Source organism: Vombatus ursinus, unplaced genomic scaffold, assembly GCF_900497805.2.
Source record: "Vombatus ursinus unplaced genomic scaffold, bare-nosed wombat genome assembly UNPS02014779.1, whole genome shotgun sequence".
NCBI classification, from domain to species: Eukaryota; Metazoa; Chordata; class Mammalia; order Diprotodontia; family Vombatidae; genus Vombatus; species Vombatus ursinus.
The window spans coordinates 1,541,095-1,549,313 of NW_020954557.1; the positions used below are offsets into that span (position 1 = coordinate 1,541,095).

The 8,219-nt window shown below is 35.9% G+C and overlaps 1 protein-coding gene across 9 annotated transcripts in view; it reads right to left on the reverse strand.

Moving 5' to 3' along the window:
- LOC114045738 (plakophilin-4) overlaps window positions 1–8,219 on the reverse strand; it is a 235,076-nt gene that overhangs the window by 90,958 nt on the left and 135,899 nt on the right. The window lies entirely within an intron of this gene.

Sequence of the window (8,219 nt, forward strand, 5' to 3'; positions counted from 1 at the left end):
TATCTATCTATCTATCTATCTATCTATCTATCTATCTATCTATCTATATATAAATAAAAATTTGCTTTCTTCTTGTAAACTGCAGAAAAAAGAAACTAATTTTTCACTCTTTTCAAACTTTAAGGGGCTAGGCATAGCAAACATTGTTTAGGTAGAAATATATAGTAAACAAATGTGTCCTCATCATTAATTGTTCTTATTTTTTGCTGACAGTTCCATTCAACTTGAATTCCACTAGAGTTCCCTAATACATTACAAATCTATTTAAAGCTTATTCCAAAATGTTTGTATCAGATATCCAAAAACCTGAGCAGTGTTTCATTCTCAATGACAGTGGTTTATAATAATGCTATACTATATGTCAGGACTACATTAAAAATACATTTCAATTGTCACTGTCCATTCCAAAAGTGACAAGAATCACTTTCATTACGTTTTATAAAACCTTTAACCTCTTCAAGGTATTAGGAAAAAAAGTTCTTTCTAGTTTCTGGGACTGCCTTGTTTTTCTCTATTACATAAGAAGCACGATTTTTGTCATAAATGTAGTCATGTGCAACAATATGCTAAAAGAAGAGAGTAAAGGAATATTAATAGTTACGCCATGATGTTGTGTTTTAAATTATTTTTAAAAAGCTAGATAAACTGGCTAACCATATTGCTCCCCTCAATTTCTATGACACCAGAAAAAGAAATAAACATTTTACATTTCTTTATATAACTTTTATTGTTAACTTAAATTTTTTGTAGAAATTTTCTATACTTTACAACACCTAATTCAAGTGTACTTCATATTCTTTAAACCACATCTATTACCTTCAATGGGTCATGTAATAACATGATAATAATTGCAAATGCTATTAATGCAAATGAAAAATTGTAATCAGTTTAATGTGACAATCACCAATGCCACAGTGACTCAAGATAGTAAACAATTGAATATTAACCACAGAAACTTTAAAAAAATCTACTTAATAGTATTTCAACATGGAGATCAGAAAACACGAAATAGGAGGTAAAAGCAGTATGGCCCAACTCTCTCTCACAACTACTCCAAAAAGATCATGGAAGAGCATTAAAATAAATAGTGACTTAGGAAATCCAAGAAACAACCACCATGGGTTACTTTTCTAACACAAGTTAGTATAGGAAGTCAGGTAGTACCTATAAGGCCCGGGGAAGGGATGCCAGCCAGGAAAGCATGTGCTAAACCTTCCAGCAGAGTGACTTGGACCTGTATACCTACACAAGGAACTGGGTCCAAAGATCTATCAGGAATAGAAATTTGAATTGTAAATTGAGTAGGGAGAGGTACAGATGCCAGCAAACAACTAACTATATAGGCTACTCTCTACCTGGAGTCAGGCTATATGATTCAGCTTGAATTGAACTTGGGTCCTAAAGATGTGTACCAGGTCAAAAAACATGGCAGACTGAGCATAGTCCATGTCTGAATCCATGTATTGGGCAAGGGACAGGAACATAGCAAGTGGCAGCTGTTTATATGTGAGGTTGGAAATGTGGTCACCAATTCAGCCCTCACTCCAGTTTGAGGTCAGAAACTGAGTAATCAAGCAAGGAATTCAGAACAAGGGTAAGCCTGCAGTTCTGTCACTTGGACCTAAAAAGTCTCCCAGTAGACAGGATAAGTCCAGTAGCTATATACTGAAGTTCCAACGTGAAACAAGATTACAGCTGTGTTAGCTGAAACCAAATCATGTTCTAGAGCAAGGGTGAGGAACTTGTGGCATCGAGGCCACACGTGACCCTCTAGGTCCTCAAGTATGGCCCTTTGACTGAATCTAAGTTTCAACCATCAAACTTCCCAAAGGATTTGTTCAGTGAAGTTTAGATTCAGTCAAAGGGCTGCACTCGAGGACCTAGAGAGCCACAGGTGGTCTTGAGGCTGCAGATTCCCCACCCCTGTTCTAGAGCTTGCAAAGCTCAGACCAGGAGAGCAGTGATCTGGTTAGGGCATGATGACAGTTTGCAGGTCTCTTAAAGAAAATAGTACTTAGTACTTGGAGATAGAAGTCAGGACCAAACAAGGCTCCAATATTCTCCTGAGAAATATGCAAAGCTTGATTCCAACAAAAAGTCCCAAAATGGGAAATAAGCCTGAAAGAATGAGAAGAAAAAAAAGTCACCTATAATAATGAGCTGTTTTACCCAATATATAAACTTAGAAGGGCATAACACTACAATATCAATAAGCCAAGACTCAAATGAAAATAATTTGACACAAGGTAAACCAGAATTTCTGGAAGAAATGAGGTGAGTCAAAAATGATTTTATAAATGATATATCTAGAGGAAAGAATTTAAAAAAAGAAATGAGAGAGCTAGAGGAAATATTTGGAAAGAGAATTACCAGCCTAATACAAGAGTTATAAAACTTTCTATAAGAAAAAGACTCAATGAAAATAGAATTTAATGACTCCATGAGAACAATAATTATAAAGTATTTTATGAAAAAAACAACTGATCTAGAAAACAGAACAAGGAGAAATAACAGAATCACTGGACTATGTAAAAACCATTCCCCCAAAAGAAGAGCATGGATAGCATATTTCAAAAAAAAAATCATAATTTAAAACTGACTTGACCTACTAAAATCAGAGGGCAAAGTAAAAATACAAAGAATTAATCAGCTACTTATAAAAGAAATTATAAAATGAAAACGCTGGAATATTATAGCAATTCAAAGAAAAAATGATGGAAGCAGTGAGAAAGAAAGAGTTCAAGTAACAAAAAAACTATAATCAGTATTATATAAAATTGAGTAGTCATCCACTGATAAAGGAGAGCTTGTAATATAATATTCTAGGAGGCAAAATATATAATCTTTAGAATCAAGAAAAACTGAGTGTACTAATGAGGGAAAAGGAACTTTTAATGAAGTAATGGAGGACTTCTGAACATTCTTGATTAAAAGCCAAAAATTGAGGAAAACATGAAATGCAAACATAGGAGTCACAAGGAACATAAAAGTAAACATAAAGTAAACAGTTTGAATAACTGTAAGGTACTACAAAAGGAGAAAGTGTTTACATTAGCGCTTCTCAAAATGTGGTCTATGGATATCTGGGACACTCTAAGGTAAAAATATTTTCATAGTAATACTAAGAAATTATTTGTCCATTAAAATACTCCTCTCTTCACCAATTACATATCTTTCTTAGGAAAGTTTTTTTCAGATACTTAAAAAAAGAACACATGAGACAATTTTCAGCATGCAAAAAGCAAGAAGCACCAGGCATTTCTTGAGCATCCTTCATGGTGAAGGCACTGTGTCACATGCTAAAAATACAAAGAAAAACAAAACGGATCCTCCCCTCAAGGAATTTATACTCTACATTAGCGATTCAACATATGCCTAAGAAATTAAATACAAAGTAATTACAGAGGAAGGAAAGAACCAATAACTGAGGGAACAGTAAAAGGTGTTAATGAGATCAGTAGGTAGAAGGTGGCACCTGAAATAAGACTTAAAAGTATCATGGGATTCCAAAAGATGCAGCTGAGGAGGAAGAGCATTCCAAGCATAAGAATATTGTATAAGACACAGAGTCAGAGCATGGAACATCATTTACTGGGAACTGCAAGTAGGTGAAATTGGCTAGTAATAAAGTTCAAGAGGAGGAGTAAACTGGGGACAATCTGAATGTATGGAGTTACCCTCAGGATAAAGAAGAATTGGAAAAAATGAGAACAAAATAGAATAAATTAAGTCTCTGTCAAATAAAAAAAACAAAACAAGCCAACATAATGCAACAGAATCAAGTTGTTAAGTTATGCGGAAGTTGTTAAGTATACTTTCTATTAATCCAGACAAAGAGATTTGCAAAAAAGTTAAACAACACTACTCTTCATATTAATTTTTTTGTTTTAAGTTATTTAAGTTAAAGTTTTTTGACAAAAATATGTTAATATAATGGGATTACTATTATTTTAAAGGAATTGATAATTATTTAAAACATCATTTAAAATTCCTTATACAGTAAATAATTACAAGTCCATACATTAAATGCTTTCTGGAGTTCTCAGTTTTTAAGAATGTTAAGGAATCTTTAGATCAAACAGCTAGAAAACCTTGGTCTACATAATAATAGCAAGAGAAGAAACAATGCCCTCTCAAAGTAGGGTCACTGGAGTTAAACAAGAGAAAGGACCTGTTTGTAATTTTATTATATTTTGATGATCTGGAGGTAAAAAAGAATATAGTAGAGAATAAAGGTAAAGGGAAGAAATGTTTTCTCACATAATATGGGCATATAAGTAGAAGAATATATAAACAAAAAGAGAAGAGGGAGGTAGTGGGACTTGAACTTTACTTTCATCCTTATTTGTGTGCTCACACATGAGTTTGGTGTAGAAATAAATTCAATTCAAGAGGGAAACAGGAAAGATGGTGAAGTAAAAGCTGCGACTTGCGTGAACTCATCCCCCAAACCCTTCCAAATACCTGTAAAAATGGCTCTAAACAAATTCTAGAGCAGCAGAACCCACAAAAAGACAGAGTGAAACAAATTCCCAGCCCAAGACAACCTGGATGGTTGACTGGAAAGATCTATTGTGCTGGGCTGGGAGAGGAAAGCAGTTCAGTGTCAGCACACAGGCAAAGACCAGGTTTCAGTGAACCTGGAGCAGGCGTCAGAGGACTGAATCACCTGCAGCTGTGGTGGTTTCCACACTTCTAAACCTACAAATGCCAAAGACAACTTAGAAGGTCAGTAGGAAAGGTCTGTGACTGCAGTGAGAGACAAGATCAGTCCAGTTCAGTCCAGTTCAGTCCCAGCCTCAGTCCTGAGGCACACCCCTGGTGCAGCGGCTGCTTCCTGGGCTTCTGGCCCACAGACTGAGGGTTAATTGAGTGGCTAATCTGAGGGGGATTGCAGGTATCTCTTTGCTGGTGCTGAGGCAGGATTCTCTTGCTTTGCCAGTGCTTGAATGTGGGTCACAGTTCTGGGTAACGATCCTGGGGCAAGCAAGAGTGCTGGTGTGGTGGAGCTTGTGGTGACAGTGGAGAGGAAATCCTCCTCACAGTTCCAAGGCAGAAAAGAGTGCTTGTGGCAACCCACAGATCAGAGCACAGGCCAGGAAAGGAGTAAACAAACACCTCGCCCTTGATCATACCATGTTGGAAGAACTGAAAACTTACGGGTCCCTAGAAATATCTCTGAAAATAGCTGCATAAAACCCCCGAAGCTTGGGAGAGTACATTCTCCACACTGGAAGCAGACCTGTACCATAATAAAGAGTTTAAAATTCAAGTAATTGACTGTGATCATGAGCAAACCACAAAAAAGTCAGACCATAGATTCTTTCTTTGGTAACAAAGAAGATCAAAACATACAACCAGAAGAAGACAACAAAGTCAAAGCTCCTATATCCAAAGCCTCCAAGAAAAATATGAATCAGTCCTAGGCCATGGAAGAGCTGAAAAAGGATTTTGAGAAGCAAATAAGAGAAGTAGAGGAAAAACTGGGAAGAGAAATGAGAGTGATGCAAGTGAAAAACAAGTCAACAGCTTGCTAAAGGAGACCCAAAAAAATACTGAAGAAAATAACACCTTAAAAAAAGAAGTCCAAAAAGCCAATGAGAAGAATGCCTTCAAAAGCAGAATTGGCCAAATGGAAAAGGAAGTCCAAAAGCTCACTGAAGAAAATATTTCCTTAAAAATTAGAATGGAGCAAATGGAAACTAGTGACTTTATGAGAAATCAAGACATTGTAAAACAAAGCCAAAAGAATGAAAAAATAGAAGATAATGTGAAATATCTCACTGGAAAAACAACTGACATGGAAAAAAGATCTAAGAGAGATAATTTTAAAATTATTGGACTATCTGAAAGTCATGATCAAAAAAAGAACTTAGACATCATCTTTCAAGAAATTATCAAGGAAAATAGCAGAACCAGAGGGTAAAATAGAAATGGAAAGAATCCAACAATCACCTCCTGAAAGAGATTCCCCAAAGGAAAACTTCTAGGAATATTGTAGCCAAATTCCAGAGTCCCCAGCTCAAGGAGAAAATATTGCAAGCAGCCAGAAAGAAACAATTCAAGTATCATGGAGCCACAATCAAGATAACACAAGACTTAGCAGCTTCTACAGTAAAGGACTGGAGAGCATGGAATATAATATTCTGGAGGGCAAAGGAGATAGGATTACAACCAAGAATCACCTACCCAGCAAAGCTGAGTATAATCCTTTAGGGGGAAAAGATGGACATTCAGTGAAATAGAGGACTTTCAAGCATTCTTGATGAAAAGACCAGAGCTGAATAGAAAATTTGACTTTCAAATACAAGACTCAAGAGAAGCAGGAAAAGGTAAACAGGAAAGAGAAATCATAAGGACTAATTGAAGTTTAATTGTCTACATTCCTACATGGAAAAATGATATTTGTAACTTATGAGACCTTTGTCAGTATTAGGGTAGTTGGAGGGGAAAAAATTATATGTATAGATATAAATAAAGATAGATAGATAGATAGAAAAATAGATAGATAGAGGGCACAAAGTGAGTTCAAAATGAATGGGTGATATCTGGAGAATAAAATTAGGGGGTGAGAGAGGATTATACTGTAAGAGAAAGGGAGAGGTAGAATGGGGTGAATTATCTCACATAAAACAGACAAAAAAAGGCTTTTACAGTGGAGGGCAAACGGGGGAAGGTGAGAGGGAATGAGTGAATCTTATTCTCATAGGATTTGGCTTAAGGTGGGAATAATTCACACACTCAATTGGGTATGGAAATCTATCTTACCTTACAGGAAAATAGGGGGAAAAGGGATAAGAGACCAGGGAGATGATAGAGGGGAGGGCAGATTGGGGAAGGGGGTAATCAGAAGCAAACATGTCTGAGGAGGGACAGGGTAAGAAGACGGAATAGAATAAGGGGGGGTGGGATAGGATGAAGGGAAATAGAGTTAAGTTGTTCACAACATGACTACTATGGAAGTGTTTTGCATGACTACACATGTATAACCTGTATCACGTTGTTTGCCTTCTCAATGAGGGTGGGCGAGGAGGGAGGAGGGGAGAAAACTTGGAACCCAAAGTTTTAAAAATAAATGTTAAAAATTGTTTTTCACATGTTACTGGGAAATAAGATATACAGGTAATGGGGTAAAGGAACCTATCCTACCCTACCGAAAAACAAAAGGGGAAGGGGATAAGAGAAGGGAGGGCAGATTAGGGGAAGGGGTATTAGGAATGCACACCATTTTGGGTTGGGGGGAGGGGTGAGATGGGGAGAAAAGTGGAATTCAAAATCTTGTGGAAATGAAGGTTGAAAACTAAAAATAAATTAATAAAAAAACACAAACAGGGAAACAGGAGAGGACATGGAGAGAATAATGTAAAAACGGAGGGACAGAGTCAGAAAAGAATTAGTCATAAAGAAAACAAACTTCAACCATGAAGAGTAGAGATGAAGGGGAACTTAAAAAAAAGGAATAAGAACTTGGGATTAATGTCTAAGGAGAGAAGAAAAGAACAAGAAACAGATTCAATAAAGCGCATATCACCAATGCTGTGTACACTCATCTCATAATGCACTACTTTGACAAGGAGAAGGGGAGAAAAAGAAAAATTATAAGAACAGGATGGAGAGAAATGTATAATTAATGATTATAACAGTGAATGTGAATGGAATCAACTCATCTATAAAACAGTAGAATGGATTAGAATACAGAATCCAACCATATGTTGGATACACTTAAAAAGATACACTTAAAACATAAAGATTCACAGAGAATTAAATAAGGGAGTAAAGCAAAGTCTACTATACTTTATATAAACTAAAGAAAAGCAGGGACACCAATCATGTTCTCAGATAACACAAAAGGAAAAACAGATTTGGTTAAAAGAAACAAACAGGGAAAACTACATTATACTTAAATGGAATCACAGTGAATGAATCAATATAAATACTGGGCTTATATGCACTGAATGGTATAGTAGCTAAATATTAAAGGAAAAGTTAAATGCATTGGAGATTTTAACATACCTATTTCAGGTTTAGGCAAATCTATTTAAAAAAGAAAGAAGGTAAGGACCTGAATAGGATTTTAGAAAAAGTATGATAGAGTTCTTGGCAATTACTGAATGGGAATAGAAAGGAGAACATTTCTCCACTGTCTGTCACTTTCAACAACAACAACAACAACAACAACAACAACAACAACAACAACAACAACAACAACAACAACAACA